General features: G+C 49.2%; 1 protein-coding gene across 1 annotated transcript in view; it reads right to left on the minus strand.

Moving 5' to 3' along the window:
* LOC144730768 (mitogen-activated protein kinase kinase kinase 13-like) overlaps positions 1 to 23,831 on the minus strand; it is a 35,969-nt gene extending 12,138 nt beyond the window's left edge. Inside the window, exon 1 of the mRNA XM_078611551.1 lies at positions 23,601 to 23,831. The gene's annotated coding sequence lies outside the window, so the exon portion shown is untranslated. The remainder of the gene's footprint in view (positions 1 to 23,600) is intronic.
* Positions 23,832 to 27,924: the final 4,093 nt, after the last annotated feature.

The following is a 27,924-nucleotide window of genomic DNA, read 5'->3' on the forward strand; positions in this document are numbered from 1 at the left end:
GCGTGATCTGTGTTTTTCCCCGAACGTATCAAAACTCATTGGTCGGCTGAAGGCATCTCGATACGTGGAGAGTTCGGGCGATTGTCGGAAGCGGCGGCTCACCGCCTGACTGCCCTTCAGTTTGCCTGTGGTTCATCGGCGATTGTTTGATGCGAATTTCATGGACGCCGACGCAATATAAAGGGAAACTTTACATTACGTATAAATCACGACGTTTCGAACGCAGACACAAGCGGTCGTCCTCAGGTGGATAAAAAATCATCCAGCAGTGGAACTGCTGAACCAGCGAGAGAGATGTTACAACAATAGGTTATGTATGTTGGCGAAGGGCAAGCAGGCGGGGGTCTGAGCTGGAAAGGAATTCCATCTCCGGACGCAAGCACGTCAGTTGTGTTGTTAATGAGGTCGATTAGGCAGAGACAGAGATTAGGGAGAGAGATTAGCATGAAATGAGCTTCCGTCGCCGCATAAGAGTATCGTCCGCGCATATATTATGTTTTGTTTTATTTTATTTTTCTACCTACGTGACTTTACCGAAAGAACCAAAGAGTATGGATTGCTGCAGTCACGAAAGAAAGCTTCAAATCAAGATTACGTAAAATGTTTGAGGATGTACACACACGAGGTGTGTTTTTGTAAATCAAGTGGCCGTGGCCCACACAATCCACCGGCGGTTACATCACCGCTCGCCGCCAACAATGACCAGGGGGCAGCACCCTGACACCCAACACTCGCCCGTGTTCAGTTCCCATGCATCATTTACACAAGCTCCTGCTGGGGAGCGGTGGTGCAGTGGTTAGCACACATATCCTGCGAATCCCGCAGCCTTCCTGAGTGACGGCTAGAACCAGTCTTGGGCCTTCCCTCGGAGAACACCGCATGGAATGAGTACCTGGGGCAGTCTAGCTTGGCTCCGGCCACACCAAACCTCTCGTGCGCTTGTGTTGACCTCGGTGGGAGCTTGCTAACAGCACCTCTGATTAGCACCAAGGTAGCCATCCAGCCCATTTATTAATCCAGTGTTGGATGAAGGCCTCACTCTGGATGTTTGACGATAATTTATAATGCAGCAGCACCCTGCTGAAAAAGAGCCTTGAGACTCAGCGAGGGTGTCCTGGATAACTGAAGGGCTTTTTAAATCCTTTATATTAAGTTCACTTGCTTGCTTGCTTGCGCGCTTACGACCGTGCAAATCTTTCGGTCGTTTTTTAACCCACTTCCCGTGATCCAATCGAGCTGACATTTTGCACACAGACTCGTTGTGCGTGACAATTTATTTTCCTGAAAATTTTTTTCCAAAATTTTCCACTTTTTAGGAACATTTTTTTTTCATATTTAATTTAAAATACCAATGTGATAAAAATGAAACTCTTACTCAAGAAAAACAGAAGTGAATAATAAAATAAAACCGATGCCACGCATATAAAGGATTTATAGTGAAAAACTTTGTTTTTACGGGTTAATTTTTTCTAAATAATTTTTACAGTTCGTCGCTAGGGCTTATTGGGGCGGGGGGGGGGGAGAGCCATTGTGGCGTGGATCTCGGTACAGCTGCGTCCCTCTGCATGTCCTCAGCCCCGGCATCCGTGCAGTCCCACTGGGTGCGGAGTTTGATGACCCCGACAGATGGAGGCCCTGCAAGCGAGTGGCCGCGGGCGCCGGGTGGCGATGCCGTCGAGTCTCGTTTCCGTTATCAGACCGGTGGGTACAAGAGAGAGTAGATAGGGTGCGATGCTGTTACTGATATGGGGAAACGCCATCTCGCCCAGAGGGGAGATGTTTTGGTTATAAAAGTATTATCTGCGGAGAAACGCCTCTTTTCAGCGATGACGTAGGAGGGGCATTCTTGCCAGATATTTATTTTGAAGCTGCCACTTATCTCTTAACCACACGGATAATCGCCGACAACGGGATGGATTTACACCGCTTCTGTGTGACGCCTCTTAATGTCCACGAATAAATGTGAATAATTTGAGGATAATTTTAGCAGAAAATATAACCAATTCTAGGGCACAGTATATATTAGTAAAATTTTTTTTTTATTTTAGGTAAGTTTAGTTATCGCATTGTCGTTAATAGCTTGTCTCTATCTCCGGTCCTGTCTGCTGTCTCACAGTATAGCGATTGTTTCCTCCAAGAAGCGGTGCAGCAGTGTCAGATGGTTCCCGTGTCACTGACCCCCTGTTCAATACAAGTGTGGCATGACCCTGACCCGGGTTTGAACATATGGTTTTATGATCAGAGGCCCCGTTGCTCAGTTGTGCCATCGCAGCCATTACAGTGGAAACGTGAGCTGTGTGCCACCTGGCTGAGAACAGTGAGGGTTCCAAAACACACGCTCACAACCCACACGCGTGAACACACAGCATGAACCACACACACACAAACCATAATCAACATCACGCAAAACAATCATAAGACATCCACAACGCAAACCAGAACACACAACACAAAATACACAACGCAAACATAATACAAAAGCACACAACATAACCGATAACACAAACACACAACGCACACAAACCAAACCAGAAAAACACAACATAAAAAAACACGAACACAGCACGTACATGCTCTTACGTATAAGGAAGGTGAATGTTGTAGACTGGTTGATGGGTGGTGGCAGAGACGGTGGTGGTTGAGAGGCGGTGGTGGCGGTGGTCGTGGCGATGTTGGTGGTGGTTGTGGTGGTCATGTGGGTTAGTTTGCTCAATACATTTTACAGACCCAACCCGTGCCTTATCCCACTGCCATTGTCGATTTTATGAGCCCCTTGATGAACCACAAAACCCCAGCCAAACGACGCAGATCACAAACCAGCGTGCGTCACCACCGTCGATTCCACCCCACAAATCTGTTGAGATACTTTTCACCAGATTAAGCAGTGGCTAGCGCACTTCGCTCTGAACCCACGGGCATGAGTTTTATTCTCTGCCAAGGATAACATAATAGGGGAAAAATATGTCCAACTGGTCCTGGGCCCCCCTATCACCATTCAGCTTCGAGCAGTGTGGTGAAGTATGGTCAAACAACCTCCATGGCACGGAGCTGGTTTTGTAGGGGCTGACGAAGAGCCGCACAATGTGTAGTCTAATCTAGATTTGAAGCTTCCGTGACTGCAGGAATCCATGCTCTTTGGTTCTTTCGGTAAAGTCACGTGGGTATATATATTATTACATATTATGTGTAGTCTATCAAGCTGTATTGCGGCAAGGGCTTGTTTCTACACAGGACGAGCCCCGTTACTGCCACACAGTTTTATCGCCACAGGATGCGTGCGCTTGCCCGAATTAAACCACGGCCGGCATTTGAACATTTTCTCGTCCGACGGGGAGTTGGGTGCTCTGACCTCTGCACTGGACACTCGCTGAAAAACAATTCAGCGAGATTTCAACTGGGCGCCGGTCCGTTGCGTACCGAGAACAATGCCATGACTGCCGTCTTCGTACCGAAGTGTGTCAGGAAATCGATTTAATGTGAAACAAAATAAGGCACGCATGCACCAAAGCCACGTCATCAAAGCCCTAATGGGGGAGGAGGATTAGGAGGAGGAGGAGAAGTGCGAGCAAGAGGCATGTTCCACTTATAACGAGCCTTGAAATGAGCAACTGAGACAGCAAACCTCAGGGATTGTGATTAATTTTACCGGTGCAGCCATGAATGTCGTCAGCATTGCACAGAGCAAATAAACTATGTCTCTGCTGTGGAATAAAATGGGGAGAATGGCTCATCCACTCCCTGAAAACGTGGCTCTCACACTGCTGACGAGCTCTGAAGCCAATTATAGGGAGATGAGATGTGTGCAGTTATGGGTGTACGTGTGTGTGGGGAGCGGTTAGCACGCTGCGCCACGAACCAGGCAACCCGAGTTCCATTCCCGCTCACGGCCAACACCAGTGACGATTCTCTAAATCGGTCCCGGACCTCCTCTAGGTCGACTCAGCCTCAAATGAGTACCTCGTGCAGTGTGTAAACATCGCCACTGGGGATACAAAGACGTCTGGGTGTGGTGCTGGCCACCCTTATGTGCCGTCCCGGCCTTTATAGGTGCTCGCTAACAGCACTTGCCCCAACAGTCTGCTAAGGCTATCTTTGTCTTTGTGTGTGTATGCATGTGCGTAGCTGCATGTCTTTTTATGAACACGTCTTCGAATGTATTTGGCTGTGTATGTCGAACAATATGGAAGTGTGTATAACTGCGCGTGTACGTCTATAATTGTGCGGATGTGTGATTTATGTCTGAGCGCATGCATGCGCGTGCGGGGGCGCGCGCATGTGTATACGTGCGTGCACTACCAACCAAAACACCCCATCACAATGCCCGTCACATTATTGGCATACGAAGGTGGCCCGAGCCTACGCTGGGTCCACTCAGCCTAAAATGATTTGTAAGTGCATTTTTACAGTCAACGTCAGCACATCGGCACCGGGTCCACAAAGGCGCACGCACGCACGCACGCTCGGGGCTGAGCCAGGGATCTCTGTGGCTGCATTTAATGTTCTCTGTGCACACGCTACAACATCGTTCCATGCAGCCCCGTGGCCACAAGGGAATGGCAATCGCATTTACAGGAATATCGAGGACACAGCTGCGACCACATACGTCATTCTCCCCCCTCACCATCCCCTCCGCCCGCCGCCCTCCCAGCTCAGTCTCAGCCTCTCCTTCCCCTGCCATCGAAAAACAGTGCCACCCAACAATGGTTTTAGATGGTGAGCGGTTTGGGATGGTGAGCGGTTAGGGATAGTGTGTGGTCTGGGATGGTGAGTGGTCTGGGATGGTGAGTGGTTTGGGATGGTTGGCGGTTTGGGATGGCGAGTGGTTTGGGATGGTGAGTGGTTTGGGATGGTGAGTGGTTTGGGATGGCGAGTGGTTTGGGATGGTGAGTGGTTTGGGATGGCGAGTGGTTTGGGATGGTGAGTGGTTTGGGATGGTGAGTGGTTTGGGATGGTGAGCGGTTTGGGATGGTGAGTGGTTTGGGATGGTGAGCGGTGTGGGATGGTGAGTGGTTTGGGATGGTGAGTGGTTTGGGATGGTGAGTGGTTTGGGATGGTGAGTGGTTTGGGATGGTGAGTGGTTTGGGATGGTGAGCGGTGTGGGATGGTGAGTGGGTTTGGCTGGAACCTCTCCTGCAATGGTCCTGTTCAGCTGCTCAGCGTCAGGACCATGGACAGTGCCTTCAAGGGCGCATGTGGCACAACAGTTGATAAATGCGCAATCGTGGTGGTGACATTTTCCGCTGGAGCTGCGAATGAGAAACAGCTCTTCTTTTGTAGCCACACACCTCAGCTGTGTGTCGGTTGCTGTCCTACACGAGTTTAAAGCTTTGTGAATAAAAAAAAAGGTCAAAACTTGCCGTCTTGTGGTCCATCATAGCACTTCATTGGATATTGTATACTCTGGCTGTACATGGTTATTTCCATGGTAATAGAATTATGGAATGGGACAGCCTTCCAGGAACGCAATGATGGAGTGGTTAGCACATTGGGCTCTGAAGCCAGCAATACGAGCTTGATTCCTTGCCACGGTTAGCGTCAGTGGCGAGTGATGTCTGGACAGCTGCTGGCCTTCCACCCTTCACCAACCCTGCAGTTGACAACAAAGGTCTGTATATTTTTGTTTGGTATGAAGATTATAAACGAACTTACACAGCTCTAATGAGTCCGCATTGTAATTCAGTTGCCATGCTGATGAACGAGCATCGGGCAGTTGTACATCTCTCTTGAAGATCCTGAGTCAGTGATGAAAATTCCACATTGTTACGTTGCAAGCCGGTCTCCCCGGAAAGACAACCACTGTTTTGACTTCCCACAAAGTGTTAGCTATTTTATCAACCCCGGAGGTATGATGGAACCCTAAGTCGATGCAAACAGTGGAAGCCAGGCACGACCACACGTGTTGATTCATCATCTAAACTGTTTCTTACGCTCGGAATGCATCCAACAAATTGTCTGTGTGTGTTTGAATAAATCAAAATGATTAATTATTTATACAACTTATATTATATGCTAGTGTTGTATTTCTGCTCATAGAGCAACCGAGGAGGCATGGCATTCAATAGACAATATTAAAGTGATAATACACATGGAGCAAAGAAGAATCGACTCTTCACTACAATGAAACAAAGATTTGATGACGCTACTGCTGTGTTGGCGATGGTGAACAGCACAGATAGCAATGAACACATTCGTCAATAACACCTGTGCTGTGAAGGGACATCGCCAATGCGTTATTGACAAATGTGCTGTGATTTATTGATACAAATAGTCAAGAGAGAATCATCACAAAATAATATTTAAAAAAGACACGATTTATACTGCGTGTATATTTGGCGAATGGGACGCATAGTTCGATGGAGAATTCAGAGGCGAAAAGCCGGAGCTTAAAATTCCCACATATGCGAGCTTGAACAAACCAGGGCCTGAACAGGTGAGGGCCTCAATAGATGAGGGCCTCAACAGACGGGGGCCTCAACAGGTGAAGGCCTGAAACAGGTGGAGGCCTCAACAGATGAGGGCCTGAACAAGTGAGAAGCTTGAGCTGCTGCGTGAAGGTGGATGGCGCTTGGATGCTGCTGCGTGTGTGCAGTGGGAGGGATTTCCAGATGGCTGCCAGTGCAGCTACGGAGGAGTAACGCGGCTTAACCAGGATGGTCCTGGTTCCGGGTACGATGAGGCAGATTATTGGACGTGCTACGTAGGACGACGTGGCGGTTTGCTACGGTCAGTGCAGTGAGAAGGGTGGATAGGTATGGGGGAGACTTTGAGAGACAGCTAGATGGCACAAGATAGTGGTTTAATACTATATATTCTTAGGTTTTTCGGTAAAGTCACGTAGGTAAAAAAAAATCAAAATTAATAAAAGTAAAATAAAAAAAAATAAAAAAAAATCACGACGTTTCGGAGGCAACACAAGCTTCCGTCTTCAGGTGGAACCGTCACAGCCCAACAGCTGTATCAAGAAAAACATTTTTTTTTTTATTAATTTTTATTTTTTTACCTACGTGACTTTACCGAAAAACCTAAGAATATGAATCCTTGCAGTCACAAAAGCTTCAAATCTAGAATTTATACTATATCCTTGATTTAATATGGGAACCAGCGCAAGTATTTTTTTTAGCCAAGCCTTGGAAGCCATATGGCCGCGTCCATGCAGAAGACGGCAGAAGTTGCTTTGAAGCCGCTGTAGTTTGCTGAGGTTTTTTCTCTCTCCTGAAGTCCCAGTAAGGATTGGCTCTGCAGTAAGCAAGGCAGTTAGCCACACAGCGCACTGCGTTAACACCTGCAACTGTGATACACGCTGGGTCGATTATTCGGAGTAGGCTGCAGCAGGAGTGGGCTGGCAGATTGTACGGTGGTTTGCGGGCTTGGAGGGCAACCTCCCATCTGCTGCCTGCCGTCAGCTGTGCCCGTGTTTCGTTGGTTAACACCCGACTGGTAAGCAATTGGCTCTCGCGAAATCCATTACTGTGCTTCCATTACAGTACTGTGCTTCCTGGCTAAATACGTCCCTCTAGAGCAGCGTTCTTAATTCCAAGGCCCACGGCCCAATGGCGGCCCCTGACGTGTAGCCAGAGGTCGCAACCGGGTACCCGATACCCGTACCCTACCCGATACCCGGCTACTCGTACCCGGCCGGGTACGGGTACCCGTTTGCGACCCTGGTGCGGCCGGGTACGGGTACGAGTGGGCCGTGAGTCACTGGTGAGTAACCGTTTGTCACTCATTTCCCAACGTCTTGTCTCTTCTCACAATTCAAGTTTCTAGAATCAACCCACCTGCGCCTGCAACATGGCTTCATCCCAGAGGTCGCAATCGGATACCCGATACCCGTACCCTACCCGTACCCAGCCGGGTACGGGTAGGGTACGGGTACGGCCGGGTACGGGTACGAGTAAGGAATCAAAACCCGTTTGCGACCTCTGCGTGCAGCCCCTGACAATACACAACATTTGAAAACATATATGGGGGCTCTCACCACTGATGCCTTATCGGTGAAAGTGCCCCCTCCCCACCCTTCCTTAAAATTAGTGAAGAACGCTGCTCTAGATCTGGGATACCAGGTAGATACCATGTGCATACAAGTTATATGCCAGATACATACAATATAGATTCTATTTATCCATGAGGTTTTTTTGGGTCAGATCACGTAAAAAGAAATGTGTCGTTAAACCCGCCACCACCCGACACAGCCAATTAGTAAGGATTGTCACGTCAACAAAACATGCCAATTAGTTGCTAGCACAGCACACCGGTGTGTGTTCGAGAGTAAACCCACAACATTTACAATTCGCGATCTAACCCAAAAACATTTATTATGGATAATATTGGTTGCGAAAGCATCCTCGTACTCGGTGTTAAGCTGGATTACATTTGTTTACGAACAGGCATGAGCCCACCGGCAGTGACCGTCACAGTTTGGGGAGGTCTTCATCCAGCAGGGGCTGGGCAGAGGCTACCATCGTTATGATTAAGAGCTAATTGAAACCTGGGGGAGTCTCCTTTTCAAAGGAGGTCTGAAAGGACACCGAGCCCCACATTCAGACACAGCTGTACGGAGATTAATCATTCATCCATTGCTGTGTGTGAAGGTGCCTTTGTAGATGAATGCGTTTACATACCCCAACAGTCTGTTAAAAGGCAATACGGGGGATCTGTTTCTGTGTGTACGCACTATATTGGTGCGTGTATACGTGTACGTATGTCGGTGTTTATATAGATATGTGTATATGTGTGGGTATGTGTGTGTGTTTATGCGTATCTATGTAGAGCTTTCACCCTTAACATCAGCTGTGAAAGAGACGAGTTTAATTGGATCATAATTTAGGGAGCGAGAGAGATTCTAAAATTTGAAGCTTTCGTGACTGCAAGGATTCATATTCTTAGGTTTTTTCGGTAAAGTCACGTAGGTAAAAAAATTAAAATTAATAAAAGTAAAATAAAATAAAAATCACGACGTTTCGGAGGCAACACAAGCTTCCGTCTTCAGGTGGAACCGTCACAGCCACGACAGCTGTATCAAGTAAATGAGAGATTACAAGAGCTACCACTCCGTATATATAATGGTTGAGGGGGGGTGGGGGGAAGGGATGGTAAAGAGATGGCTGAGTCTGTAAGGCAGAAGGCGAGGAGAGGGATATCAGCGGTGAGAAGAGTGAAACACCCGAATCTCGCACCACAAGCCACCGACTCGCATCACAACTGCCGTCAACAAAACCGCGACGATCCATCAACACCCCCCCCCTCCCCCAGAGGATGCAATGTGCCAAGTTCAACTCCAATTCCAGTCGTCTATCTCTGTGGTCAACATTACAGTTCCACCTGACTTGGGTGTACATCTCGCAGTGGTCGGATGTTAACTACCTCGCCTGGTATACAGGAGGTCATGGGTTTGATCCCGACCCTGACGCCTGCTGCTGTATATTTGTAGTTTGTATTTTCTCCCGGTGGTCACGTGGATTTTTCTCCGGATCCTCCGGTTTTTCCCTCCGCATTTTAAAACATGCTTTTAGAGTATTTGGATGTTATACATTTCTGCATGATAAGCCACTTTGTTGAGCTCTCATTTGTGGTCAACTCGCTTCTGAAAAAGAGCGTTATATCTCAGTGGGCCTTACCTGGTAAAATAAAGATAAAATATATTATTGGTTCTTTCGGTAAAGTCACGTAGAAGGAAAATAATAAAATAATAAAAATAAACATTTTTTTAACTTTATTATTTCCCTTCTACGTGACTTTATCGAAAGAACCAAGAATATGAATCCCTGCAGTCAAGAAAGCTTTAAATCGAAAAGAGAAAACAGTTCATAGTTTAGTAATAGGTTTTTACCCTTTCAACTGGTACAAAAACTGACACCTTTATACAAGGGATCATGTTTGCAATAACCACAACACAAGCAGTCAAAATGCAAACAAAAATAAACAACTCTGATAATGATAATGGTATGCACTGTCCTTGAAGTTGATTGGTCCACACCCGAAACAGCTTTTCTTAGAGCCTAGTCTCCATTGGTGTTGGACCAGATGACGCCAAAAGGCGTACAACTCAAAGACAGCGCACTATCAGAGTATATAAAGGTGTCAGTTTTTCAGTTTTTGTACCAGTTGAAAGGGTAAAAACCTACTACTATATTTTGCCACTGGTAAAGGAGGTCTCATAGAGTTCATAGTTTAGTTCACGTTTAAATGAGTTATGCATTCTGATCAAGTGTGGCGTTGGTTTGAAACAAGTTCAAGAGACGTGACCTCAGACGATCGAGGGATTCGGAACTGTGACTGCAGTGGACCGATAGATGCTGCTCAATGCACAGGGGCCGGTGGGGATTGAAGACTCTCGGACACACATTGAAACTGCCGAGCCGGAGGGGAACAGACTGGAGACCTCCACCGAATTTCGAGTCGAGGGTTGCTCAACGTTATTCCACGGTAGCACCACTGTAGGTACCCCGACGTAAAGCCATAATAAGCCTTACATTATGGAGTAATTTTCGTATTTTGTCAAAATCCGCCGGCACTGGGGCATCCGGGTGGCTCGGAGGGAGGCCGATTGTCGTCGTCTGAGAATTGTCTCGGCAGCAGCTGGTGGTGAAACAGGGCTTATCGAATGATTGCCGGAAAAATTAGTAATATTAAAAAATACTTTTTTTTAAAACACGCTTTAATGAAATGGCAGAACTCCACGACTCCAGGAAGTGGCCCCGAAGCTTGCTATAACGTAAGGGACCGTAGCCAATTACAGCCAACGTCAGTTGAGCGTGGACAATTAGACCCAAGGCGAAACATAACATGTAAAAAAGATGGTTTAAAAATATATATTTTTAAAAATGTATGATAGAATATGGTATTGTCATCAGTAAGACATAAGTATACCAAGTTTGCAGTCGATACCACATTGGGAAGTGGGTTAAAATTGAGTTACAAGATTTGAGGATACGACAACAACAACAACAACAACAACAACAGACAGAGTGAGTTAAATAAAAGCGTGTAAAAAAAGATCTTTCACGTTCAAATACGGTTTAACACGTATGTTTCCGCGACCAATATTACTCTCCAACACACCAATCTGCTGAACTAGTAACGAATTGGCATTTTTTTGTTATCCTGACAGACCTTAGTAATCGGCCGTGTCGGGTGGTGGCGGGTTCAACGACACATTTATATATTTACGCGACCTAACCCAACAAAACCCCCTCCCCTCTATTTTGGTTAAATATACTCTTATAATTAATTTGCCGTTTCTGGCTCTGAGGACGAATTATTTCAGGTTTAATTTGCGTGCGGGCGAAGCTCTCTGCAGGGCACACGAAAGCTATAACCACGGCATGGATAAAGATATCTACTTAAAGTGACTTTTAAATTAGTTCTGTGACGTCAAAGTCAGGAGCCAGTCTCTGCTGAAACAAGCTGTTTCACTGCTCCCTGAGAAAACCGACCGTAAATGTCTTCATCTAGTTATGCAGATATCACGATATTCACACTACTTGACAATTTCTTGCAAAGACAAAGAATACGGCTCAAGATAGGCATGTTACTATCGCCACAAATTACTTTACACACGGTATAGCTTCACGCACAATAGCCATTGTCTATAATCTCATGACCATGTTGTAGAGTGGTGCTTTGTGTCTTCCGAGCACTGACCACGCAGCTCCATCACGACATCCAGGATGTACACCTACCTACACGTATACAATTGTATAATCGCACTGCATTCATCCTTAACGATGGCCGATTTACAAAAAAAAAACATCTTGAATAATGTTTTTAAATCAAGTTTGGCGCGAGCAGGTGGATTTCGAGTGACCTAGTTGAAGGAGGCAATAGAGATCCACACGTGCACTGACTCTGAACGGGAGAACGCCCGCCCGGTGGATGATGTCAGGGGATAAAAATAGGGTCACGGTAAACGAGGGGAGTCGAGTGTGCGATTCGTTCGCTCACTCCTGACAAGATATTCATGAGGCCACTTTGAACTTTATCCCTCACGCCACCCTTTACACCACCGCCCACTCACCCACCCACCCGCCCACTTGACCTATCAGACAGCCAGCCAGCTCTCCATCCACTTAGCCGGCCGGTAAGTCAGCCAATCGCTTACTCTGGTGCTCACTATCGACCAAGGTAGCCAGCCACTCACCCAGGCACCCACGAACCTAGCCAGCCAAGCCAGCCATCCAGCCAGCTACATATACCCAAAGTATTCACCGACCCATTTAGTCAGCCACTCACCCACCCAGCACATGCCCAGCCTGGCACTCACTCACACAACTAGTGAGATAACCTTCCAGCTACCCATCCAGCTAATAACCCTCCCAGGCACTCAAAAAGCAACCCGCTTACCCAGCTAGAGACATATCCATCCACCCAGCCACATACTCGGACAGCACCTCCGGTTAGTACAGTTGGCGACGTACGGCGCGAAAAAAGTTAAACGTACATACATGCAAGATACAACCAGAAAGACAGCCACCAACACAGCGTACCTGTCTCCCACCACGTGATCCATCCAGGTGGCTCTCTAGACAACCAGTCACCCAAACAATCAGCCAGTCACACAGCCCATTTGCGTTCTTCACCTGGACAGAAACAGCTTGCAGCGACGAGTGTCTCGGGGAGTGATGAGGTCAGCTGACTCCACTGACCCCTCTATCACACCGTTAATGGGAGGGAGCGCGCCAGTGCGGGATTAAGATAGTGCGGGGCCTGTAGCATATGTTATCAAGGGGCCCAAAATAAAAAATTAAAAACACATAAATATTAAAACACAAAATGTGTACTTGCATAGTCAAATGTTAAAACACATTTCTTACTTAGATAGTAAAGTACGTCATTAGATTTTTTAATTTGCTATAAAGCCAGATAATAGGAGAAATCGCTAACCTTAAACACCCAGTCGTTCATAAAAGTTGAAGGCGGTATAGTACTACAGTAATAGAGCAAGTGCAGAATCGCTGAACCGGAAATTGATAGCTTGAAAGCATTTAGCGCGGGGCCTTTGAAAAGTTCCGGGACCCGTAGCATGTGTCGCGACTTTTGCTACGAGGATAATCCACCGTGAACCCCGCCAACTTCACCAAATTCCCCGGCACACTCGCACCTGTGCCCCTGGTGTGCGTGTAGTCTCCTCGGCAATATTGACCGAGCACAGGGGCCAGGGAGCCTGGCCAGATGTCCGCGCCCCGAACACTCGGAGATAAAGGTCGTGGAACTCGCCACGTAAAGGGAATATTTTTTTATTTTGTTGCCTTGCCACTGAGGCACGGAGTTCAAAGTTCACCCTGTGGTACGCCAACAGTGTTTGTCTTATCGATAGGGATTGGGCCCCCGCATCATAAAAAAAATGTCAAAAGTAAACAACAACTTACCACCGTTTGACAATCTGATGCTGGATGAAGGCCTCCCCCATGCTGTGTCCGTCCATCATGGGGGTTGTTTGACCGTACCTTACCACGCTGGTCAATGCGGGCTGCTGAAGTGATCAAGGGGAACGCAAAAACGGGTTTGAATATCTCTTGCCATGACCAGGTTATATCACGCAGGTCATATGGTTCATAGTGCAGCACGCCGACCACTGTGTTATCAGTATGTCTCTCCGTGTGTCTCTCTGTGTCTCTCCACGTTTGTCTCTCCTTGTGTCTCTCCGTATGTCTCATTGTGTGTCTCTCCGTGTGTGTCTCCGTGTGTCTCTCCGTGTGTCTCCGTGTGTCTCTCCGTGTGTCTCTCCGTGTGTCTCCCTGTGTGCCTCTCTGTGTGTCCCCGTGTGTCTTCCCGTGTGTCTCCGGGTGTCTCCGTGTGTGTCTCCGTGTGTCTCTCCGTGTGTCTCCGTGTGTCTCTCCGTGTGCCTCTCTGTGTGTCCCCGTGTGTCTTCCCGTGTGTCTCCGGGTGTCTCCGTGTGTGTCTCCGTGTGTCTCTCCGTATGTCTCTCCGTATGTCTCTCCGTGTGTCTCCGTGTGTCTCTCCGTATGTCTCTCCGTATGTCTCTCCGTGTGTCTCCGTGTGTCTCTCCGTGTGTGTCTCCGGGTGTCTCCGTATGTCTCTCCATGTATCTCCCTGTGCGTCTCTCTGTGTGTCTCTCCGTGTGTCTCCCCGTGTGTCTCCGTGTGTATCTCCCTGTGTGTCTCCGGGTGTCTCGGTGTGTCTCTCCGTATGTCTCTCCGTGTGTCTCTCCGTGTGTCTCTCCCTGTGTGTCTCCCTGTGTGTCTCCGTGTGTCTCTCCGTGTGTCTCCCCGTGTATCTCCCCGTGTGTCTCCGTGTGTATCTCTCCGTCTCTCCCCATGTGTTTGCAGGGGGACGTTCATTCAGGTGTGGTAAATAAGCATAGAAATTGATAGATAACAAAGGGTAAGTGATCAACGCCGTAAGCTGATTTACCGGCTTTAATGTGAACTTCTTTCACACTGTACGTAGCCAACCGTGCTAATCGGAGGTGCAGGAGGACAACAAACTTAACACAAGAAGGAGTTCTAAAGAAATTCGTTTTAAACCTAGGTGATTTAAAAGTGCATAGCTCCAGTGGCTTCCTAATATCGCAAGCAAGAGCGTTCCAGACGGCCACAGAAACGCATCTGAAGGCGAGCGTGTTCGATGGCTCAGCCAAAAGCCGCTGCGAGGATGAGACGAGTTCGCGTGATGGTTTGTGTTGCTTGACGAGACCAGCGAGGTGTTTGTGGTTCACTTGTGGCAGGACCTGGCGAGTGATGAGGAGTGTGACCTTATAATATATTCGTTTGGCAACTGAAAAAAAACAATGATTCGGTTCTTCAGGCGTTGCTAAAATGAGCTACATTATCTGGGAGGTGATAAGCGGCCGTGCTGATGGAAACATGACTGAACAGAACTTTACAAACGAGGCAGAATACGAATGACATACAATACAAACAAGACAGCGAAGAATCGGCTCTTGAATAAAAACCTTGACCCCGAATCGTGGCGATTAATCGAATTGCTGAGCAGAGGAAGGGAGCTAATCACCACATCCCAGGTACAGTCTGCTCTCCTATAACTCGGTAGATGCGTTCCTAAAGAACACCGCGTTATAATAAATAATAATATATAATAGAGGGTAAAGCACAGTCCACGGTGACAACACGTGAGATGCGTAACTCGGGCTGAACAAAGACTGAGGCGCGTGGGTGGTTTTATAACGCATCCGCGTTATTAACAAAACGTGTTCCCTAATACATTCATCGCGTTACGTGTATCCAATTCGCGTTATGAAAACACACGCAGGAAAGCAGACTGCATTCATATTCCAGGCTGGCCCCGTGTTCGTATCGCACCCAAGGCTGCCATGGCGGAGACACACGGGGACTCTGCTTTCTTAGGTCAACGTCGCCTTTCAATCCCTGTCATCAAAGTCCTACAGCGAGGGAAGTGGCCCTCGAGGGCCACTGCGGTTCTGCTCTCGGCAACTCAAGAGCCCCCTTCGCTCAACTCAACGTGGACTTGGCGCTATTTTGAGCTCCGGGTTGTGCCCGTGCTTGGACCCAACACCGCCCCCCCACCCCTCTCTCTCTAGCACTTCCTTGCCTGGGCGGACCCTTGTTGGGTCTGCAAAGCCAAGAGCACCGCTCTCCGGGGTTAACTTGGAGCTCTCGAGATGTTGAGCAGTCCAGCACCCCCCACACTCTCCGGCCGGTTTGAAGTGTGTCACCCCACTGGGCCGAGTTGTTGACACCGATACAGACGCGCGGCGCCGGCGTGAACAACGTGAGCGTTCAGCAAAGCGCCACGCCAAACGGAATATTTGTCGCTGTATTTTCCGCTTGTTTGGTGCTGTGTTTCGGAGGTTCTTTGTGGTTCCTACGGCTTCGCGAGATAACTCTGAGAGCGTTTCGTGTGCGTGAGCTCCGACCGTCTGCCGCGCGTGGGCACGTTACAACTGTCGTAACGACGGCTCGCGTGAAGATGACCCAATACTCAAGACGCGACGCCGTTTTACCCAAGGGTTGATCCAAAACTTTGAGACCCAAAACAAATGCAATCGTTCATTGCGCTGACAGCACCCCTCCTCCCCCCCTCCCGTCAGCTTCCGCACTGCTACCTTGTAAAGACAAACGTGCAGCGTCGTAACGAGGGGGGGGGGCAGGCAGGGGATGCCTTGGCCCCCCTCCCTGGTGGCCAAAAGCTACGCGTTAGGGCCCCCTTGACAACTACCATGAGATTTTGTTTTCGACAACAGTGCAAAAGAACGAACAACGCTTATTCGAAAAGCGGTTTACATTTTTTTTAAATGAAATTACTTTCGATTTAAAGCTTTCGTGACTGCAGGGATTCATCTTCTTGGTTCTTTCGGTAAAGCATGTTTTATTTGTATTATTTTATTATTTCCCTTCTACGTGACTTTACCGAAAGAACCAAGAAGAGAAATGACTTTCATTTAGAGCAGCGACGTAATACTGCAAAGAGGCACTAATGGAGCTGTCGCGCTTGCATTTTGCGAAGACGGAGCACCCCATACAGCGTCAAATGTTCGAGACCGTGAGCGTGATGTGATTAGTCAAGAGGAGGAGATACACAATAGCCTAGGTGCGACCAGGCGAGACAAATCAAAAATTGGGAGCCCCACCTGACCAATTGTCGCACCCCCTGAGCTGACGATGTTGTTACGACGCGGCTGCAAACGCGAGTTGGAGCACGTTGCAGGGTCCGCGCGTATGTATGACTTCTCCTAACTTGTTTCTGTTCTCAGTTTGGCGACCGTACCGGCGTGTTTAGTTGTGCGGTCATCCCAGGACCCAAATGTAAACGGGACTGTGTCTTGTTGAGTGTAGAGTCGAGTTGATTTGCCACACGGATGATGGTCCCGTTTAGCCAGATGCCCGGCTGTTTTACAAGGGAGATCCGTGGTGCGTGAGCACAGCAGCAACAACAAACCAAATTAAAAAAAAACACACATTTGAGCGTAATCACGTGCATGGAATCCCGATGGATGAGTTAACGAGTGAACACACGAGTGAAGCCGCGATGTCCAGCAGCCAGCTCGATGCGCGTGCATTCACTGGACGTGTTCTCCAAGGGTCAGAGTTTCTCGGTCCCCCCACTTTTCTCTCTCTCTCTATTTCACCACTCGAATCTCTCCTTTCTTCGCTGACATTTCCCCATAATTTCGTCACGGATGACATCCACATTTTATTCCCCTTCCATTCCCTTTCCCCTGACCTCACTCACCGCATCTCATCCTGCCTGGTCTCCATCACGTCACTTTCTGTCCATCAACCCTTCCAAAACCCAAATTATATTTTTCCCTGCATCCCATTCCCTCCCCCCACCCGTCCCACCATCTCTTCCCCCATTTCAATATTTCCTCAGCCCGCAACCTCGCTGTTATTGTTTTACCCATCCCTCTCCCCCACCGATAACATTTCCGCCACTGCCCGCGATTGCCGGTTTTACTTGTTCAACGTTCGCAAAATTCGACCTCATCCATTCTCGTCTGGACTGCTGAAATTGTACCTATCGTAAGCTCGGTCTCCCCCATTAACACCGTTGCCCCCCTTAGACAAATCCAAAACGCCTCTGCACGTTTCATATGCAACCTTCCCTACAACTCCCATTCCTCGACGCGCTTCGCTCAACTCCACAGACTCCCTGCTGACCACTATGAGATCTCTTTTACCAGTGGCAAAATATAGTAGTAGGTTTTTACCCTTTTAAACTGGTACAAAACTGACACCTTTATTCAAGGCATCATGTTTGCAATAACCACAACACAAGTAGTCAAAAAAGCAAACAAAAAGAAGCAACTCTGATAATGATAATAATATGCACTGTCCTTGAAGTTGATTGGTCCACACCCGAGACGGCTTTCTTTAGAGCCTAGCCCCCATTGGTGTTGGTCTACAGATCCCGCCATGGTCTCACCCCACCCTCTCTTGCCGCTCTCGTATCCTTCCGTCTCCTTGTCGCCCTCTACGTTCTCAATCTTCGTTGTCTCCGTTCTGTTCCTCTTCCTCGTTGTGCCCAATCAAGCAATCTCTCTTCTTGCTACCCCCCCCCCCCCATCTTAACTGGAATAAACTCCCCCTCCACGTGGATCTTCGCTCATCAGTCTCCACTGCTCCCTCAACTCACTTCTTCTTCCCCGAGCTCATCCCACGATCCCCTGATCTCCTCTTTGAACCAATACCTCCGTTCCTGTTCATTCCTCATAATCTCTCTCTATAGCTGCCACTCATTCCCCATCCATCCAATCCATTCGTCGTTATTTCCTTTCATCAATTTCACTTGGCCTTAATTCACGCATCACAGGTTCGCCCATTACTTCCTCTCATCCATTTTATTCAAGTCATCTTCACCATTACATTAATTTCTACCTAATTCTCTGTAAAGCACCTTGGTCAAGGCGCTATATAAATTATGCTAAAGTAGGATACGATTTTATGCACACTGTGTACGGTTTATACGAGGAGCACAATGCGCTCACCACTGCGCCACTGCTCCCCAACCAATTTAGACATGAAATACGATCAGCCCGTCAATTATTTTTGCAAGGGAGATCCAGATAACGAAGACAAATACGAGGAAAATTTTATTTTTTATTTTTCACGAGCCAGTCCCACGCAAGGCAGAGCACGAGCGAACCATCGCTCAATGCCACGGAGTTCACCTCCTGTAACGAGGAGCATCCATTATTGCGCCGTACTTTCTACGCTCACACGCTCACTTTCCCCACTTTCACGAAGCCACGTTGACCAGCGTGGGGATGCATGGTCACACAGCCCCCACGGCCCGCACAACGTGGGGAGCAGGAGGGCCGACGCTCGGGCGTCGATGGGATGGGCCTTACACCATCCATCGTCCCTTTGGTTCCCCAACTCCCTCGCCCGGTATGCGGGAGGTCGTGGGTTCAATCCCGACATTGACGCCTGCTGTTGTATATTTGGAGTTTGCGTGTTTCTCTTGCCGTGGTCGCGTGGATTTTTCTCCGCGTCCTCCGGGTTTTCCCTCCACGTTTAGAGTCACGCGCTTAGAGTATTTGGACGCTATATATTTCCGCTTGATAAGCCACTTCGTTGAAGCTATCATTTGTGGCTATGTTGCTTCTGAAAAAAAGCTACGTCGCCCAGTGGGCCTTACTTGGTTAAAATAAAACAATTCCTTCGTTTAGTATAGTTTAGACTCTCCTGCCTAGAGTTGTGAATATTTTTTTGCAGTGGTTACCCGCCACACAGAAGCTCTGGAGACAGGGCTAGTGGAGAGACCATTAATCCATGAATAAGCAACACCAGTTCTACTTGGGGCAACTTTTAGCACAGGCCAATATTTGGTGCAGAGGTTGCAAGGGCTGCATTCGCATTTAAATTGGCAGCACGAAATAAACAAAAAAAACGTTCAATATTTAATGAGCCTGTTAGGAAGGCGCTGCATGGGTGTGTGCGTTGTTTATCGAGAACGAGGTCCTGTCATGGGGAGTGGGACAGCATGGATCTGGAGACTCGAAATGCCAACTGGGATCACTGGTTTGAATAATATAACCAGCACCATCATCATCCGCACTCACACCATCACTACCACCACCACTGGCACCATCATCATCACCATCACTACCAACACAACATCACCATCACTACACTTGCACCATAATCGCTACCAGCAGCAGCATAACCACCACCACCACCACAGGTCACTCATATGGTCTTTCAGAAAGGAAATAATGATCTACAAATACAGGCGAAGAGCTGAAGGGAGCTGTGGAATATGTAGAGGAGGGCAGAGGACAGAGGAGGTGGCAGCCCAGGAGCAGGTATCAAGGCAGAGCTCCAATAAAAGAAGAAGACAGAAGGGGAAACACATAAACGCGCTGTGTGCAGCACTATGGTATCGATGAGGTCACACAAATACCCGTTATCTGCAGGAATAAAGCTAGGTAAACACATCGGTGAAGCCCCGTGCTGGGACAAGGTTAAATGAAGGGTCAGGGTGTGTCCACACTCGAATGCACATGGGGCAGTGCTCGTCACCATAGGCGTTTTCGATTCCATTGGTAGGAATGGAAGCCATTACTGGCGAAACGTCGTACTCAGATTGTAAATGTTGTGGATTTGCTCTGCAACACACCGGGGTGCTGTACTAGTAACGAATTGGCATGTTCTGTTTACGTGACAAACCTTACTAATTGGCCGTGTCGGGTGGCGGCGGGTTTAACGACACATGTATATTTACTCGGTCTAACCCAAAACACCTCTATTATGGATAATATTCGTCGCAATAGCCTACATGTTAAACATTGGTAGGAATTCCACATTCCTATGACAGGGGCCAGTTTCTTCAAAGGACAACCCACTGCTGACTTGCCACAAAGTGGCACTCGTTTAATCAATCAGTTGAGGATGAATACGCCGAGTTGACGCACCAGCTGGGATTTGAACTCGCAAGTTTCCCCTATCGTGAGCTGACTGCTCTGACCACAGAGCCACGTGTGGTTCACTCTTGCACCACCACCACCAGCTTTAACCACAGTTCCACTTGTGGGGACCTCTAGCACCACCACCAGCTTTGACCACAGATACACTTGTGGTTAACTTTGCTTTAAAAAATCACGGCGCTCCTCCGCAGATGCCCTCACACCACAAAAACACACACACACACAAGTCACTCGAGTGGTCTCGGGGTTTGCTTGTTTTGGGTCAAGGCTAACCCGGACACAACACCGGCGGGGTCACGATTACAATGAAAACAGACACACGGAGTTATGAGCATCCATGGCGTCACAATCTCATCCAAACGTCACGAACTGCCCCACCACCGTCATTCGGCAAACACCACCTCTGCTGTCCGGCAGCTGTGTCGCCGGGGCGTCATCCCTCACTGAATTTGGTAGACTGCTGTAAGAGAGGAGGCAACGTGCATCGTTGCCAACAGCAGCCGTGGCTAGAAGGGCGATACTGGACGTGATGTGCCAGGTGCGGGAAACGTTTTGCGAGTCACCTGCCCGGACAGACCCGGCTGAAACGAAGCTTCCGAGGTGCTTGTGCTGTGCGTGTGCACAGGGTCTCCCAGAATGTTCTCTCTATCGGCAACTCTCTGAACACGCCTTTGTGCTTCGTCTCTGTAGCGTCTCTCTATCTGTGTCTAAGTCTGTATCGATGCGTGTGTGTGTGTCTCTCTCTCTCTCTGGTTTGTGTGTGTGTCTTTGTTTTTGTGTCTCTCTCCAAATATATCACTCGTGTGTCTGTCTCAGTGTCTGCCTCCCGGGATTCTGTCTCTCTCCGTATCTCTCTCTCTCTCTGTGTGTGTGTCTCCGTGTCGGTCTCCCGAGCTTATTCCTCCTATCCGTACAGGACGCAGTGTTCTTGTCTTTGAGTCGAATGCTTGCAACCGGCAAAGGGGGTGGAGCAGTGGCGCTCTTGGTACGCGCACTGCGCTATGAACCCACAAAACCTAAGCTCGATTCCCGGCTAGGGCTGGGTGGTGATGAGTGATACGTGAAACCATTCCAGGCGCCTCCCCCTCCCCACCCCAAAGATAAAGATCCCCCCCTATAGCCCGTAACAGACTGTTGAGGCTAATGCTGTTAGCGAGTAGCACCAATGAAGGGCCGGCCCGGTACACGAGGGGGTGGGCGGGTGGGTCGGTGGCCGGCACCACGCCCGACCGCATTTGTCTCCCCAGTGGCGACGACGTTTTGACACACCGTACCACGTCCTCATTTGAGGCTGAGTCGACCTTCCTTGGGGAGGTCCATGGCGGGTTCAGATAAACCGTCGCCGGTGTTGGCCGTGAGCGGGAATCGAACTCGTGTGCCCCGGGTTCGTAGCGCAGTGCGTGCGCCAGAGGTCGCAACCGGGTACCCGATACCCGTACCCTACCCGATACACGGCTACCCGTATCCCGTACCCGGCCGGGTACGGGTACGGGTAGCCGTTTGCGACCCTGGTGCGGCCGGGTACGGGTAGGCCGTGAGTCACTGGTGAGTCACCGTTTGTCACTCATTTCGGGTAGGGTATGGGTACGGGTAGGGAACGGCTACCTATTTGCGACCCTGGTGCGGCCAGGTACGGGTACGGGTAAGGAATCAAAACCCGTTTGCGACCTCTGGCGTGCGCTCTTAACCGCCACTTCACCAGCCTGCACTGCCCACCAGCGTTCGATCAAACAACGCAACGGGTTCATCAACCCCTTCTCGATCGCAAAAGGTTCAGTGCGGCCGAGGTTCATAGAGGACACGCCAAGGCACCTTCAGGATTTCTTCTGATTCGGTGCTCACAACAGAACACAGACCGAGGCACGCTTGCGATGATTTCGTGTTCGCCGTCACGAACTGAGACTCAATGACACTTCCACAACATTGAATGACATTCTGAGGGTCCGGTGTCAATAACTGAGGCTCACAAGAGCCAGACGAAGGCACCTTCGGGGTTGTTGTTATGGTTATTGGGATTCAATGTTCAGGCTCGTGCACACTTAAGCCATTGGAAGCAGCAGGCTCCGAAAATAGCTCCAGCCCTGGCCAGCAATGCACCACCACTGCTGTGTTTGTTGCCAGAAGATTGTTTTTACGCTACAGGGGAAGGCCCCCAAATTGCGACATCGGAGACGCGCGCGTGTGCGTGCGTGTGTGTGTACAACCTGGGGAATCTGTTCTCTTACAAACATAAACAACAACAGCAGCAGCAGCAGCGACAGAGTGACAATCAGAAACAGCGCAAACGACAGCACGAACAATGAAAGATTACTGAGCAGCAGCAGCAAGCACCATTGGGCAACATCAGCATCGACCACAACGGAAGCAAAATAATAAAAATCTCAGCGGGTCATAATCGAAGCCAGTAACAGCAGCGAGCAATGGCTACATTAGCAATGGCAAAGGTAGCAAGGCAAGCTCCAGCCACGTGAAAACAGCCTCTGCATGGGACGGTGGCAGCGACAGGGATCAATTGTGGTGGCAGAAAGAACGCCAACACCGGCAGGAGCCATATCACGGCAACAGCAGAAGCAGCAGCGGCGACAACAATAGCCGCAAAACCTGGACAGACCCATGAACGCAGCGATGTCTAGCGCAACAACAGCCGTGTCGCCGAGATCACCAGCAAACACACAGCGACAGAATCAATCGTCGAGCAGAAGTAATGCCAACAGCAGCGACAGCGATGACGGCTCACACGGACACCACCACCAGCAACAGCTGCCACAGCAGCCGTATCGGGGAAGAGCCCAGGGCTGGTGTCGATCCGTTGCCCCTTGGAGCCAATTATTCCGGAGTGTCCCTTACACCCTCGGCTATACAAACGTCCCTGTGACCCCCCCGCCCACCACCACCCCCACCACTAGCATCCTGCCCAGCTCGACGATCCAGCCGATGAGACCCTCCGGCGTACACAAGCATCTCCCGTGCGGCGTGCACGATCTGCGTGCACCACCCCGCACACACCGTGTACACACACACGCCACGTATGATGCCCCTGTGTGTCTCATTGCCCCCCCCCCCCTCAATGATGCCCAATGCTCCCCCCCGCAGTGTATCAATTGCCGCAATGCCCCGGTGTGTACATGGCTATTCACGCATTTCGTGCTCAGTGTAGCAGTGTCGGGGGGGGGGGGGGGGTACGACCCCGTGTGGCACAATGCCGCCCCCCCACCCCCTCGTGTGCCCTCACCTCTTCGCGGCTACGTCGTCATCGGGGGAGATGCGGGATTCGCTCCGTCCATCTTCCGCGTGCCCCCGCTCGCCTTCGGCCGTCGCTCCGCTCACCGCCTTTCCCGCTTATCAGCCCGTCGGTCCGTCTGCGGGACCCCTTAGCCGCACTGCGCGGTCCGTTCGCCTGCTTGCCTGGCCCCCCCCCACCTCCTTCAGCCCTCCTCGTCCGCCCGACCAGCCGCCTGTCCGTGTCCAGCGATCGGCCGGTCCGCCCGTCTCCCCCCCCCACCCCCTTGTTGATCCGTCGCCTCTTCCGTTCTTCCGTCCGTCCGCGCGCACGCGAATGTGTCTTCTCGTTTGGCAGCGCCCGCACGCTCGCACGCCGATGTATTGGCCGGGATCTCAGCTACGCGCGGTGCCTCTGTCCACCGGTGTTTCTCTCTCTCTGTCTCTCGCTGTCTCTCTCTGTCTCGCTGTCTCTGTCTCTCGCGTCCCGTCTCCTCCTCCGCCGCCGCGTCTCTCGGCTTCGTGACGTCTCCGTGCCCGGAGCGTCACGCGCGGGGCGTCACGACCCGCGCGTGACGCGGGTGCTGTGCTCGCTGAGCCAAACGGCGCTGGGGTGGGGGGGGGGAGAGACAAAGGCGGTCGGGCGTGGGGATTCGAGGTGCTGCCAGGGGTTTTTTGTGCTCGCTGAGCCATACGGTGCTGGGGGGGGGGGAGAGACAAAGGCGGCCGGGCGTGGGGGCTCGAGGTGCGGGGCCTTTTTGTGCTCGCTGCGTCCCGGCAGGTTTAGGGGTTAAAGCCCTCTGACCGTCTTCCTGTTATCCGCTAAATTGTGTATAACAGGAATTGTGGATAACAAAACGTCCCTGTTATGTGTATAGTTGGGGAGGCAGGGCTTAATTTTTATCCCGGGTCGGTGACCCGGACGAAAAAAAAATAGTCCGCACTCGGCATACCACATCCAGTATGCCACCCACCACCACCACCACCTGCTCAAGTCGACGAACATTTGAAGTGGGAGATGGATCCCTGGCGACACGGCTGTTGAGGCAGAGGCGGTGTGTTTGCCAATGACGGTGGTGCGGCTCGTTGTTTTTCACACTGCTTCTGCAATACCAAGAGCAGTTCCTCGTGACATTTGATTTGTGAACATTGCATTTAATTTCTCTGTTACGCCCTGGGCGATCGAGGGGGGGGGGCACCGTGGTGGCGAGATGTTATCTCCCTCGTCTGGTATACAGGAGGTCCTGGGTTCGATCCCGACACGGACGCCTGCTGCGTATTTGGTATTTTGCATGTTCTCCCCGTGGTCGCGTGGATTTTTCTCCAGGTCCTCCCGGTTTTCCCCCAGACATTTAGAATCAACATCACGCGTTCCGAGTATTTGGCTGTTACAAATGTCCACATGATAAGCCACTTGGTTGAGCTATCAGTTGTGGACAGATCGCTTCTGTAAAAAAGAGCTCGTGGTCATTACCTGCTAAAGTAAAAAAAATAGTTTAAATGTTTCAGTTTTTAAATAGATCGTAACTCATCATGATCTTGCCATGTGTTGCGTTCGGGTTCGCCAATCCCAAGACCACTCGAACGACTTGAGTGTGGTGTGGGTGTGTGAGGGCCATCCGCACAGGAGCGCGTGTTCAAGTGCTTCCGAGAACGACAGATGATGGGTCATTTGTGCGTTGGTGAAGGCGGGGAGGTAAGACACGGGAGCCTAGACGTACAGTGCAAACAATGGATCCATAATACGTTTCAAACTGACTGCAGGAATTACTCGTTGGTTCTTTCGGTAAAGTCACGGAGAAAGAAAAAATAAATTGAATAATAGCATACGACGTTTTGATTGCAACACAAGCAATCGTCATCAGGTACAAATGAAAGAGAAAACAAACCTAGTAAACTTAGAAATCTAATTCTTGGATCTTTCGGTAAAGTCACGTAGAAGGGAAATAATACAATAATAAAAATGAAACAATACAATTCTCACGACGTTTCGGCCACAACACAAGCAGCCGTCCTCAGGTGAAGAAAAGAGCTGTCGGAAAGACAGCGTCCTAATGAACGCTGAAAGAAAGATCCAAGAATATGAATCCCTGCAGTCACGAAAGCTTTAAATCGAAATTTAGAAATATAATGCAATACAACACAGAGAGTCGGCTAACATAACAGTCAACACCCTAGCTGCTTGATTACGTTCTTCCAAAGATTGCTAAATTTGAGAGAGAGACAAAACACAGACACGGAGACACATCGACAAACACATAAGCAGAGAGAGAGACAACACAGAGACACACACAGAGAGAGACGCACATTGGCACACAGAAAAACAACGCCTCTGTGTCGAGGCCTTAAATAGAGAGAGAGGGGGGCAGAGAGAGGGGGGGGGGGTAGAGAAATTAGCATGCCAACGAGAGATTTGGAGCTTTCGTGAATGCAGGAAATACTAGAGCAATACCACAGAGAGAGAGAAAACACACTTAATCAAACAAACTTAGTAAAATTTGTAAATGTAATGCAATGCAATACAGAAAGTCGGTCAACACACAATTAACACATAGCTTGGTTGATTACGTTCTTCCAAAGATTGCTAAATTAGAAGATAAGTGTGACATTTTTTGTTTTTCTGTGTGCCTATGTGCGCGTCTCTCTCTCTCTCTCTCTGTGTGTCTCTGTGTTATTTATCTCTGCTTATGTGTCTGTCTATGTGTCTCTGTGTCTGTGTTTTGTCTCTCTCTCAAATTTAGCAATCTTTGGAAGAACGTAATCAACCAGGTAGAGTGTTGACTGTTATGTTAGCCGACTCTCTGTGTTGTATTGCATTATATTTCTAAGTTTACTAGGTTTGTTTTCTCTTTCATTTGTACCTGATGACGATTGCTTGTGTTGCAATCGAAACGTCGTATGCAATTATTTAATTATTATTTTCTTTCTACGTGACTTTACCGAAAGAACCAAAGTAATAATACGTTTCGCCAGCAATTACAACTCGCTTTACAAATCTGTCCGTCGCCTGATGAAGCTAGTTGTAAATACTGGCGAAACATCGTCCTCAGATGGTAAATGCTGTGGCTTGGCTCTCCAACACACCGGTGGTGCTGTACTAGTACACTATACACTACACTACTATAGCACTACACTACACACTAGTGCTGTACTAGTGACGAATTGGCCACGTTCTGTTGACGTGACGACCCTTACTAATTGGCTGTGTCGGGTGGTGGCGGGTTTAACGACACATTCAAACATTAACGCGATCTAACCCCCAAAAACCCCCTCTATTACGGATGATATTGGTCGCGAAAGCTGGCTACGTGTACAACAATAGATGTTGCCGCTGGAGCAGCGCTCGTCACGTCCACCCCAGCCACGGCGCTCACCCTGCCACTCACTGTGTCCACAAACGTTGAGATTTTGTCGAATCTCCACCGACCCCGAGTTGCTACAACTGCCTACGAGCTGTGTGGATATCCGTCAGAGCAGCTCAGCTCGGTGGAAATCGTGGGATAGTTGCGCGAATGCACGAAATGTCGCTTCATTTGAATGCATCGCATTGCGGCCACGTACCCAGCCGCGTAAAAATTTTACCCGTAAAAACAAAGTTTTTCACTATAAATCCTTTATATGCGTGGCGGCTAGAGTCCTCTCGTCCTCTGGCTTGAGATGGCTGCCACCTATGGGTCAGATGATTGCCTGCCACCATTAAGCAATTGGTAATTAAATATTTTTTTTTCCTAAAAAGTGTACAATTTTGGAAAAAAAAATTCACGAAAATAAATTGTCACGCACAACGAGTCTGTGTGCAAAATGTCAGCTCGATTGGATCACGGGAAGTGGGTTTTAAAAACGACCGAAAGATTTGCACGGTCGTAAGCGCGCAAGCAAGCAAGCAAGTGAACTTAATATAAAGGATTTTAAAACAACCTCACCATCATCCACGATTGATCTATTGCTGGATGAAGGCATCCCCTAGCCATCGCCATCCTTCACGGTCTTGCGATGTTGCAAAAGGAAGAAAAAAAACCGTATCCACCTAGCACCTCCTGCCCACGAGCTGATTCCGTCGCTCCATCTCCGTTACGAGACGTCGAACAAAGACGGTGGTTCACTGCATCAGCGCGCACTTTCAGATGCGCTTTTGCGACCGTCTGGAACGCTCTTCCTCTCGATACTGCATTAAGAACCCACTGGAGCTAAGCACTTTTAAGTCGTCTAGATTGAAAACTCATTGATTTAAAACTGCGTTTTGTGTTTAGTTTCTTGTCCTTCCCCCGCACCTCCGATTGGCACGGTTGGCTACGTAAGGTGTGAAAGAAGTTCAACATGCATAGCTTTATCTATTG

Source organism: Lampetra planeri, chromosome 1, assembly GCF_965212315.1.
Source record: "Lampetra planeri chromosome 1, kcLamPlan1.2.h2, whole genome shotgun sequence".
NCBI classification, from domain to species: Eukaryota; Metazoa; Chordata; class Hyperoartia; order Petromyzontiformes; family Petromyzontidae; genus Lampetra; species Lampetra planeri.